Source organism: Gobio gobio (genome assembly GCF_949357685.1).
Source record: "Gobio gobio genome assembly, chromosome: 8".
Lineage (NCBI taxonomy): Eukaryota > Metazoa > Chordata > Actinopteri > Cypriniformes > Gobionidae > Gobio > Gobio gobio.
The window spans coordinates 56,118,401-56,132,395 of record NC_137114.1 but is presented as its reverse complement, the minus strand read 5'-3'; positions in this window follow the sequence as shown (position 1 = coordinate 56,132,395).

Below are 13,995 nucleotides of genomic sequence, written 5' to 3'. Positions count from 1 at the left end.
TTGGATGAGTCTTTGTAGGACTGCTTGAACGTGCTGAACATGGTCACTCAGGGTGTCAGAGTAAATCAGAATGTCGTCGATGTAGACTATAACTGTTCGGTGGAGCATGTCTCGGAACACATCATTTATGAATGACTGGAAGATGGCAGGACTGTTGGCCAGGCCGAACGGCATAACTAGGTACTCATAGTGCCCGGTGCTAGTGAAGAAAGCTGTTTTCCACTCGTCCCCTTCAAGAATGCGGATGAGGTTGTAGGCACAGCGCAAGTCAAGCTTGGTGTAAAACTTTGCTGTACGGAGTAATTCTAGAGCTGTGGGAACTTGATGGTGCGGTCATTGAGGGCACGATAGTCAATACAGGGTCGGAGACCGCCGTCCTTCTTCTGGACAAAGAAAAACCCAGCTGACGCCGGAGACGGGTCGGTTGAGGGTCGGATGAAGCCCTTCGCAAGCTCCTCCTCAACGTACTTCGTCATGGTCTCTGTCTCTGGTTGGGAGAGAGGGAATATGCGGCCCTTAGGGGGCGTGGAGCCGGGTACCAGGTCAATGGCACAGTCGTGAATGCGGTGAGGAGGAAGCTTGGAGGCCTTCGCTTTACTGAAAGCTTCGGCCAGGTCTTGATATGTGGCGGGGAGACGATCTATCTCAGTTCCTCCCCCGGGAGTGGTGACTCTTCGGACTGGTAGTGGTTTGACAGAGGCGAGACAGGTGGAATGGCAGGATTTGCCCCAGCAGACAATCTGATTGGTCGCCCACTGAATGTGCGGGTCATGCTTACGGAGCCAGGGCAGACCCAGGATGACTGGTGTGTGGGGAGCATGAAGAACATAAAAATGGATGGTTTCCACATGGAGGGCTCCCGTCCGCATGCTGATCTCTTGGGTGATGAGAGATATGTGGCCGGAGCCTAACGGCCGCCCATCGACGGCTTCAACTGCAAGAGGAGAGAGGCAACGGATTAGAGTAATACTTTTCTGCAGAGCAAAATTTTGCGAAAATAGTTTCTGGCTGCTCCAGAATCAATCAGGGCATAAGTGGTGATTACGTGGCCATTAACAGTGAGTACGAGGGGCACAGATACACAAGAATTGGGATTAAGGGCATCAACAGGCAGACTCACCAGTTTCAATTTCCTTGGAGGAGGTCGAGAAGGACATGTGCTGAGGAAATGGTCAGCCCTGCCACAGTACAGGCACAGATTAAGAGACCTCCGTCTTTCTTTCTCCTCCCAGGTTAAATGAGAGGCATTTACTTGCATGGGCTCGGTTTCGTCAGCAGGCGCGGGGGCGGAGCCTCGGGGAACAGGAGGAGAGCGAGAGGTAGAGACGGGGCGATTGCTCGCACGACGAGACCGCAATAGATTGTCGATCTGGATGGCCAGGTGGATGAACTGATCTAACCCTCTCCCCTCATCACGACAGGCCAGCTCCGCTTGCAACTCGTGACTCAAACCGCATTCGGAACGTGAGCGCATATTCGGTGGCGGTGAAACGGCCCTGAGTTAACTCAAGGAGTCGATCGCCAGCTCCCTTGCCCTCCTTAGAGTGTTCAAAGACCTCCCGAAACCGTTGGAGGAACACCTCAAAAGTGGGGAAGGCAGTGCCATCTGTTTGCCACACCGCTGTGATCCAGTCAAGTGCGGAATCAGAGCAGGAATGTATCATGGAAATTGGAGTTCGTAAGGGAAAGTCAGTATTCGGGCGAGGGAGGTCACTGAGGGAGGTCATGGAGTCTGTGATCGTGACAATTACATAAAAGTGGAAATTATTCAATTATTGCATAGAGTCAAAGTGGACAAAAATTCAAAATTACGACAGTGTATACTATTACTGTTGGGAATCATCAGAATCAGTCAGGTCCATTTTGCAACAGTGTTTATTAGAGAGAATCGTCGACAGGCAAGGGTCAGGCACGGGCAAAGACAATGGAGAAGAGCAGGCATACACGTAGTAGATAACCAGGCAAGGGTACAGAGGCGGGCAGCAGGCAACGATCGGGTCAGTTCGGATATGGTCAAACACGGGCAGGCAGAATACAAAGATAACGCTCAGAAATGATCACAACAGTAACTCAAGACTTCGCAATGGTTGTAATGTGAGTGGTGGTTTTATGAGGGTTGAGAACAAGGAGCAGGTGCGTGTGTGATCAGTGATTACGGGTGAGTGCGGAATCAGAGCAGGAATGTATCATGGGAATTGGAGTTCGTAAGGGAAAGTCAGTATTCGGGCGAGGGAGGTCACTGAGGGAGGTCATGGAGTCGGTGATAGTGACAATTACATAAAAGTGGAAATTATTAAATTATTACATAAAGTCATTATTGAGAGAAATTCAAAATTATAACAGTGTATACTATTACATAAAAGTGGAAATTATTTGATTATTACATAAATTCATTATTGAGAGAAATTCAAAATTATAACAGTGTATACTATTACATAAAAGTGGAAATTATTTGATTATTACATAAAGTCAAAGTGGACAAAAATTCAAAATTATGACAGTGTATACTATTACATAAAAGTGGAATTTATTCAATTATCACAAAGTCAAAGTGGAAAAAAAAATCTAAATTACAACAGTGTATACTATTACATTAAAGTGGAAATGATTAAATTATTACATAGTCATTATTGACAAAAAAAATCTAAATTACAACAGTGTATACTATTACATAAAAGTGGAAATTATTTGATTATTACATGAAGTCAAAGTGGACAAAAATTCAAAATTATGACAGTGTATACTATTACATAAAAGTGGAAATTTTTCAATTATTACATAAAGTCAAAATGGACAAAAATTCTAAATTATGACAGTGTATACTATTACATAAAAGTGGAAATTATTCAATTATTACATAAAGTCAAAGTGGGGGGAAAAAAAATCAAAATTACAACAGTGTATACTATTACATGAAAGTGGAAATTATGAAATTACATAAAATCATTATTGAAAAAAAATCTAAATTACAACAGTGTGTACTATTACATAAAAGTAGAAATTATTAAATTATTACATAAAGTCAAATTGGACAAAAATTCAAAATTACGACAGTGTATACTATTACATAAAAGTGAATATGATTCAATTATTACATAGAGTCAAAGTGGACAAAAATTCAAAATTACGACAGTGTATACTATTACATAAAAGTGGAAATTATTAAATTATTACATAGTCATTATTGACAAAAAAAATCTAAATTACAACAGTGTATACTATTACACAAAAGTGGAAATTTTTCAATTATTACATAAAGTCAAAATGGACAAAAATTCTAAATTATGACAGTGTATACTATTACATAAAAGTGGAAATTATTCAATTATTACATAAAGTCATTATTGAAAAAAATTCTAAATTACGACAGTGTATACTATTACATAAAAATGGAAATTTTTCAATTATTACATGAAGTCAAAATGGACAAAAATTCAAAATTATGACAGTGTATACTATTACATAAAAGTGGAAATTATTCAATTATTACATATAAATTCAAAGTGGACAAAAGATACAAATTACGACAGTGTATACTATTACATAAAAGTGGATATGATTCAATTATTACATAAAGTCATTATTGACAAAAATTCTAAATTACGACAGTGTATAGGGTAGAGTGGGGGAAAACGCCCCCCTGGGGTAAAACGCCCCCCACCTGTTTTTCGCAAAATAACCACTAAAGGGAGTCAAGATATATTTTCACTGTTGCTATGCACTTCGTTGACAACGGGGATAAACAAATCTCCTTGGAGAAGCTGACACCAGCGACGTATTTGAAGAGAAGAGGATTACATGCTAAGTGCTTTAATTTTCAGATATTAGTAAACAAGTGTTTAAGAGAATATTGTTCTGCAGGATATCACAGTGATGTATGATAGATGAATAGTGAAGTCTGTAGTTTGAGAGGAAATGTTATTTATAAGGAATATAATTATATCTTAAAAATTAAACATTTTTTTAAAAAGTCATAGCTTGTGGGGTAAAACGCCCCCTACGCTGAGGGGTAAAACGCCCCCCAAAGGGCATAGTTTCTCTCTATCATAATTACTATAATAACATATTAGATTATGTGAATGGCTACTGAATTAAAGTTTATTTATGTATGTATTTATTTATTTGTTTATTTAGTATTTATTTGTTTATTTATGTATTTATTTATTACAACACATTTGTTTGCATGGCTTAGTTATATAAATATAAATGGTAAAATTGCTGCGAATGGCTAATGAATTAATGTTTATTTATGTATATATTTATTTATTTGTTTATTTATTATTACAACATATTTGTTTGCATGGCTTAGTTATATGTATAAATATAAATGTTAAAATGGCTGTGAATGGCTAATGAATTAATGTTTATTTATTTATTACAACATATTTGTTTGCATGGCTTATATATAAATATAAATGGTAAAAATTTGGATATTTTGGACATTCCTCAAATAAATATTAATATATATACACATGTTGATACATTACTTGCCTTTTACTTTGAGAGATTAAAAACTATAGTCTGCTCATTTTGCTGTTGATCTATGAAGCAAACTGGTTGGGAAGAAAGGGGGCATTTTACCCCACCTTGGGGGGCGTTTTACCCCACCGCTGGGGCAAAACGCCCCCTTTGTACAAAAATATTTTCAGTCAAAATACTAATTAATTATGAAGGCTGTGCAATTTTAATATTTGGTGAATAACTCCTGCCATAGTCACTCAAAACCGGGATGGCAATTCAAGTCACATTTATGTTTTGTTTCACTGTAATGTCACATTTTCCTTAAGGGGGGCGTTTTCCCCCACTCTACCCTACTATTACATAAAACGTCTCCGTTACGGATGTAACTCTCGTTCCCTGAGGAGGGAACGGAGACGTAACGTTAGTGACTAACTAATGGGGGTTTCGCCTAGAAGCCAATCATCTTCGAGATCTTAGAAAACGCCCAATGGCAGTGCCAATGCCATGGGCATGCGGAATTTGCATACGTAACTCCGCCCCACCGTGTGGGTATATAAGGAAGTACGTGGGCAATATCGCATTGTTACCTGCTGAGAAGCCAAGACTGAACTCCCGGCCGTTCCAGAACATTATTTTAAACCATTTAAATACTTATTCTGTACACAGAGTCAGTGTGGATCTAGTAGAACATTATTTTAAACGATTTAAATGCTTGTTTTGTACACAGTCAGTGTGCGATCTAGTAGAACATTATTTTAAACCATTTTAATGCTTGCTTTGTACACGCAGTCAGTGTGCGATCTAGAAGAACATTATTGTTAACCATTTAAATAACGCAGTCAGTGTGCGATCTAGTAGAACAATATTTTAAACGATTTAAATAACGCAGTCAGTGTGCGATCTAGAAGAACATTATTGTTAACCATTTAAATAACGCAGTCAGTGTGCGATCTAGTAGAACAATATTTTAAACCATTTAAATAACGCAGTCAGTGTGCGATCTAGTAGAACAATATTTTAAACGATTTAAATAACGCAGTCAGTGTGCAATCTAGTTGAAAATTATTTTAAACGATTTAAATAACGCAGTCAGTGTGCGATCTAGTAGAACATTATTGTTAACCATTTAAATAACGCAGTCAGTGTGCGATCTAGTAGAACAATATTTTAAACGATTTAAATGTTTGCTTTGTACACAGTCAGTCCCAGCAAACAGGGGATGTCCCGCGGACGTTGCGAAAGTCCATTTAAGTCCGCAGTAGTTCCGCTTTATAACGTTCGCTGGCGGACTTTCGGAGGACGTCTCCATTTATAACGTTCGCTGGCGGACTTTCGGAGGACATCTACATTTGGTCCGCTTAACGTTCGCTGCCGGACGTTCCCAGGACATTTGTCTAGGTCAGTTTACGAACGTCTATTTCGTCCCTCACCTGCCATTTCCATATGGGATAGCAACACTTGCAAAATCCAGTCGCCCATATGCATTGCCTTTTATCATCAGACCTGACACAACTCAAAAATCTAACTAACATAAACCCGTATTGGATTTAAAAGGGGATTTGTTTATGTCTTAAAATGCTTTAAATTAACTGTGATAATGGAAAGTATATGCAAAAAAATTTTATTTTGTAGATTAACATTTTAGTGCAAGTAAACTATACGCCTAAAAATATTATTTGAATGAATTGTAGGTCAATTTTACAAATAACTTTCCTGTTACATTTACCAGTATCACTATCATCAAATCGCGAGTTTGTTTTCAGCAGTAATTTAAACATCAAAACACAATCCCCTTCAATAATATAATTAAACATAGGCCACAATTTGTTATGTATTACACATGCATGAAGAAAATATGGTTGAATCTCAGGAGCTCTAAAAGAATGAATCGACTTCAACTGATGAATGCAGCTAAAGAAAACGTGAAGAATGAAAAAAACACATGGCTGGAAAGAAAGTGGAAATAACAGGTAAGAAATAACATTTTCCTGTTTTACCTGGTCAGGTGAAGGCTACTGTTTTTATTCAAGGAAAGTTATTTTAGGAAAAATATTTTTACTGCTTAATACTTAGCGCACACCTCAAAAAAAAAAAAAAACATGAAATATAGCCACAAAGGTACGCGCAGCATGTATCCATGGCAACGCTTAACTGCGTAGAGACAGTTAACGGTCCTGCCGGATTTCCTCAGAGGCGGCTTTGAGTTTTCTCTTTCGTCGGTAGAAAAAGGTATTTATAATTTTTGGTTAGTAGACATTAGCTACCATAACCATTGTTAAAGCTACACTGTGTGATATTTTCCCCCATCTAGTGGTGAACTTGTTTATGACCATCCAGTGAATATTAGTTTCTGTTCCTCTCAATTCTGATTTTGTTTTAACTCCTACGGTGGCCGATTTAGTCCAAGATTAACATGGCTTCCAGCTCGACCTCATCCACATTGGACACGGTGCCATCGAGTGTTAAAACGCCAAAGGCCAAGCTTGAATTTACGGGTATGTCCCTCTTTGGCTAATGTACTTTCAAGATGGAGGGGCAACATGGCGACCCGCATTCAAACCCTCACCCGTATGTGTTTACAATGGCATATTATAAACTTACGAGAATACTTTATTACTTGAAAGAAGTAAATATACATTAATGAGCACATATTTTTGAAAGAACTAAGTGTTTTTAGCTAAGAATAAACTAAAAAAGTTACACAGTGTAGCTTTAATCTTGTAATGTTTAAAATATGAAAATTTTAACGTTTTAAATCGTTTGCTGAAGTTTTCCATCGTGTAGTACAGCTGCTAACCGTTATGCTAGCACTTAAGTTATATGTTGAGACGACATTATCTGATATTGACAAATATAGGGATTAAATATCGAACTTTATACAGTAAATATACTGAGTAAAAAGACAAAGCCCAAATTGGGACAACCGTAATCTTCCAATATGCGCTGACATTAGGATAATTTGGAACATGGTCTAAAGAAATCAAAATAGTCAACAGTCTTTTTTTCAATGAACAAACAATGATACTAGACATAAAATCATAACACTACTGAGTGTGTTCATTTTGTTGTTTTAGGTTAGAAGCCAAGTGGAAGAATTGCCATCGGACTAACCCCACAGCTGACAACCAGAGACACGCACGCACGCACGCGCGCACACACACACACACACACACACACACACACACACACACACACACACACACACACACACACACACACACACACACACACACACACACACACACACACACACACACACACACACACACACACACACACACACACCTTTACAACTGTTCAATTAAAATAAATGTACTTTGTTCCTTACAATTCATACATGTCTGTTTTCTTTGGTTTGCCGGAATGTAAAATAAAATTTTGCTAAAGTGAAAGTCCCCTGTCAAGGAAGGAGGCAGACGATGACTCTTTCTTTACATTTAATAATGTAAAAAATAAAGAACAGAGGTTCAAGTACACATGTGCTTCTTCTCTACTAGCTGACGTTAAGTCTCTCTTTTCCTTAAAAGGGCTTCCTTTAAAGTCGCATACACAATACTCTGACATATCCCCCTTTTCAGAACTTTTTTATTTTTGTTATTTTTTTTAACAGAAGAACTGGTATACCAAATTACAGTGAACATAGTACATTACCTCTACAATAATTAGCACAAGGGCTGTGTTTTAAAGATTCAATTTATGCTCTCTTAAACAACCAACTATAGTTCCCTACATTAGAGAATAACTGTATGCATGACTTGCATAACACAGTATTAATGCTTCTTACATTTATAAACATTTTACTTCTCTTTACTTTTCCTATTCTTAAAGGGTTAGTTCACCCAAAAATGTAAATTGTGTCATTAATGACTGACCCTCATGTGGTTGGACACCCGTCAGACCTCCATTCATCTTCAGACACAAATGAAGATATTTTAGTGTAAATCTGATGCTCTGAAAGGCCTCCATTGGCTCAACTTTACACTCTCAAGACCCTTAAAAGACACTAAAGACTAAAGTTACAAAGTCCATCTCACTACAGCGGCTCTACAATAACTTTATGAAGACGAGAATAGTTTTTGTGCGCAAAAAAACCCTAAATAACGACTTATATAGTGATGACCGATTTCAAAACAAGGCATCATGAAGCTTTGAAGCGTTATGAATCAGTGAGTCGATTTAGCGGTTTGAATCGCCAAAGTCACTTGACTTCAGCAGTTTGGCGGTTTCACAATCATGAATCGACTCACTGATTCATAACGCTTCGAAGCTTCATGATGGAGGCCTTTCTGAGCGATCGGATTTCAACTAAAATATCTTCATTTGTGTTCCGAAGATTAAACTAATTCAGCACCGCCGCCACAGACAGCACCTGCTAACGTCGCACTTAAGAAGGTTTACCTTAAGGTATAGTTCGGGGAACACGCCTAGAAATGGGATACCTTTAGTTAAGTTATACCTTTAGAGTCTTCGTAGCGCGATAAGAGACAACGTTATCGGGAAATGCAGCCCAGACTGTTTGAATTCTCTTCAGTCTCCAGAGCAGTTCCTTCTTCCCAGCATCGCAGAATTGGAACATTTCCTCTGTGAAATTCAGGTTTGTGTGTTTTATTTTATCTATAAAATCATTACTGTCCTTAAAATAATTTTATTTAATGCAAAACAACATTCAGGGACGCAATGTGTGTCACCTAAACGGGTGGTTAGAAGCATAGTTTCTTGCTTGCATGACATGTGGACTTAATAAATCCTTATCTTGAGCAAAATAAGCAAGCTGACATTCAGTACACCTATATCTTTTATTTAGAATACATACAAATGTCATTAATGTCTTTTAGTTTGTCAAGAGATTTAAAGCACCGTTTTTGAAGAGTGCGCATGTGCGGACGTGCTCTAGTACGTAAAAAAGAGCCTATTTGAATCTGGAAATAAAACAAAATAACTGAGAAAAATTTGAATTATTCCTCAGGTGCCATATCCATAATGTGTAGCAAAAAATCTAGCATGAATTCGATCTCAAAATAATTAATTAAAAGCATTTATTACTCCACCACCTGTGTGACATCATTAACCAACGTGGTTGAACGACAGATTTGCGACAATACGGTTTTGGGAAACAGCCGTGACTAGCTAATTGATTTCTTCAACGATGCATCGTATATGGTAGTTAAGCAGTGAGTTATGTCGTTGTACGGGAAACGCACCCCTGGTTGATTACACTTGAATTACTTTTAAATGTTTAATTTTTACTTCTAAAATGTTTGTTACATGAGTTTAAATGTTGCCAATATTGTAAACATGTCAAAACTGTAATATATGCTGTATTGCTGTACTCATCGACAATAAAGGCCAATAAGTGTGGTTGTGTGGAGTAGTTTACAAAGGTTTAGAAGAAATAAAAGTTAATATTAAAGTTATACTATAAGAGTTATTATTATTATTATTATGAATAAAAACAGTTAATATTACTCATGAATATTGGTTTTTAAATGTTTTTCCTTCAATTTTTTCTACTTTTCTACTTCAATTTTCGTAAATGTGCCAAATGTAGTTACTCGGATCTACTTAATTTTTTTAATTGCATTTGTTCAACTTATACAGTGTATGTAATTGATTACACTGCTTTAAAATCTACTCAATTTTATTAGTGTAAAAATGTTTCACCAAAAAAAATCGGTAAATCATAGTAAACATTTTTAGAGTGTACTAGAACATTATTTTAATCCATTTGCAGGGATGGGCAGCTGCATAGCAACACATAAACACTCAGAACACCATAGCAACAGCATAGCAACACACAAACACTCAGAACACTCTAGTAACAGCATAGCAACACACAAACACTCAGAACACCATAGCAACACACAAACACTCAGAACACCATACATAGCAACAGCATAGCAACACACAAACACTCAGAACACCATAGCAACTGCATAGCAACACACAAACACTCAGAAGACCATAGCAACTGCATAGCAACACACAAACACCCAGAACACTCTAGTAACAGCATAGCAACACACAAACACTCAGAACACCCTAGCAACAGCATAGCAACACACAAACACTCAGAACACCCTAGCAACGGCATAGCAACACACAAACACTCAGAACACCCTAGCAACTGCAAAGCAACACACAAACACTCAGAACCCCCTAGCAACTGCATGGCAACACAAAAACATTCAAAGCACCATAGCATCCCCATAGCAACACACAAACACTCAAAACACCATAGCAACCCCAAAGCAACACACAAACACTCATAACCCCGTAGCAACTGCATAGCAACACACAACACTCAAAATACCATAGCAACCCCAAAGCAACACACAAACACTCAAAACACCATAGCAACAGCATTACAACAAAAACACTCAGAACACCCTAGCAACAGCATTACAACACACAAACATTCAAAACACCCTAGCAACAGCATTACAACACACAAACACTCAGAACACCCTAGCAACAGCATTACAACACACAAACACTCAGAACACCATAGCAACCCCAAAGCAACACACAGACACTCAGAACACCCTAGCAACTGCATAGCAACACACAACACTCAAAACACCATGGCAACCCCAAAGCAACACACAAACACTCAAAACACCATAGCAACCCCAAAGCAACACACAAACACTCAGAACCCCCTAGCAACTGCATAGCAACACACAAACATTCAAAACACCATAGCATCCCCATAGCAACACACAAACACTCAAAACACCATAGCAACTCCAAAGCAACACGCAAACACTCAGAACACCATAGCAACCCCAAAGCAACACACAAACACTCAGAACCCCCTAGCAACTGCATAGCAACACACAAACATTCAAAACATCATATCATCCCCATAGCAACACACAAACACTCAAAACACCATAGCAACCCCAAAGCAACACACAAACACTCAAAACACCATAGCAACCCCAAAACAACACACAAACACTCATAACCCCCTAGCAACACACAAACATTCAAAACACCATAGCATCCCCATAGCAACACACAAACACTCAAAACACCATAGCAACAGCATTACAACACACAAACACTCAGAACCCCCTAGCAACTGCATAGCAACACACAAACATTCAAAACACCATAGCATCCCCATAGCAACACAAACACTCAAAACACCATAGCAACCCCAAAGCAACACACAAACACTCAGAACACCCTAGCATCTGCACAGCAACACAAAAACACTCAGAACCCCCTAGCAACTGCATAGCAACACACAAACATTCAAAACACCATAGCATCCCCATAGCAACACACAAACACTCAAAACACCATAGCAACCCCAAAGCAACACACAAACACTCAAAACACCATAGCAACCCCAAAGCAACACACAAACACTCAGAACCCCCTAGCAACTGCATAGCAACACACAAACATTCAAAACACTATAGCAACCCCATAGCAACACACAAACACTCAGAACCCCTAGCAACATCATAGCAACAAACAAACACCCAGAACACCCTAGCAACTGCATAGCAACACACAAACACTCAAAACACCATAGCAACCCCAAAGCAACACACAAACACTCAAAACACCATAGCAACCCCAAAGCAACACACAAACACTCAGAACCCCCTAGCAACTGCATAGCAACACACAAACACTCAGAACACCATAGCAACCCCAAAGCAACACACAAACACTCAGAACCCCCTAGCAACTGCATAGCAACACACAAACATTCAAAACATCATATCATCCCCATAGCAACACACAAACACTCAAAACACCATAGCAACCCCAAAGCAACACACAAACACTCAAAACACCATAGCAACCCCAAAACAACACACAAACACTCATAACCCCCTAGCAACACACAAACATTCAAAACACCATAGCATCCCCATAGCAACACACAAACACTCAGAACACCATAGCAACCCCAAAGCAACACACAAACACTCAAAACACCATAGCAACCCCAAAGCAACACACAAACACTCAGAACCCCCTAGCAACTGCACAGCAACACACAAACATTCAAAACACCATAGCATCCCCATAGCAACACAAACACTCAAAACACCATAGCAACCCCAAAGCAACACACAAACACTCAGAACCCCCTAGCAACTGCATAGCAACACACAAACATTCAAAACACCATAGCATCCCCATAGCAACACACAAACACTCAAAACACCATAGCAACCCCAAAGCAACACACTAACACTCAAAACACCCTAGCAACTGCATAGCAACACACAAACACTCAGAACACCCTAGCAACTGCATAGCAACACACAAACACTCAGAACACCCTAGCAACTGCTTAGCAACACACAAACACTCAGAACATCATAGCAATCCCAAAGCAACACACAGACACTCAGAACACCCTAGCAACTGCATAGCAACACACAACACTCAAAACACCATAGCAAACCCAAAGCAACACACAAACACTCAAAACACCATAGCAACCCCAAAGCAACACACAAACACTCAGAATCCCCTAGCAACTGCATAGCAACACACAAACATTCAAAACACCATAGCATCCCCATTGCAACACACAAACACTCAAAACACCATAGCAACCCCAAAGCAACACGCAAACACTCAGAACACCATAGCAACCCCAAAGCAACACACAAACACTCAGAACCCCCTAGAAACTGCATAGGAACACACAAACATTCAAAACATCATATCATCCCCATAGCAACACACAAACACTCAAAACACCATAGCAACCCCAAAGCAACACACAAACACTCAAAACACCATAGCAACCCCAAAACAACACACAAACACTCATAACCCCCTAGCAACACACAAACATTCAAAACACCATAGCATCCCCATAGCAACACACAAACACCATAGCAATAGCATTACAACACACAAACACTCAGAACCCCCTAGCAACTGCATAGCAACACACAAACATTCAAAACACCATAGCATCCCCATAGCAACACAAACACTCAAAACACCATAGCAACCCCAAAGCAACACATAAACACTCAGAACACCCTAGATACTGCACAGCAACACAAAAACACTCAGAACCCCCTAGCAACTGCATAGCGACACACAAACATTCAAAACACCATAGCATCCCCATAGCAACACACAAACACTCAAAACACCATAGCAACCCCAAAGCAACACACAAACACTCAGAACCCCCTAGCAACTGCATAGCAACACACAAACATTCAAAACACCATAGCAACCCCATAGCAACACACAAAAATTCAAAACACCCTAGCAACCCCATAGCAACACAAACACTCAGAACACCCTAGCAACATCATAGCAACAAACAAACACCCAGAACACCCTAGCAACTGCATAGCAACACACAAACACTCAAAACACCATAGCAACCCCAAAGCAACACACAACACTCAAAACACCATAGCAACCCCAAAGCAACACACAACACTCAAAACACCATAGCAACCCCAAAGCAACACACAAACACTCAAAACACCATAGCATCCCCATAGCAACACACAAACACTCAAAACACCATAG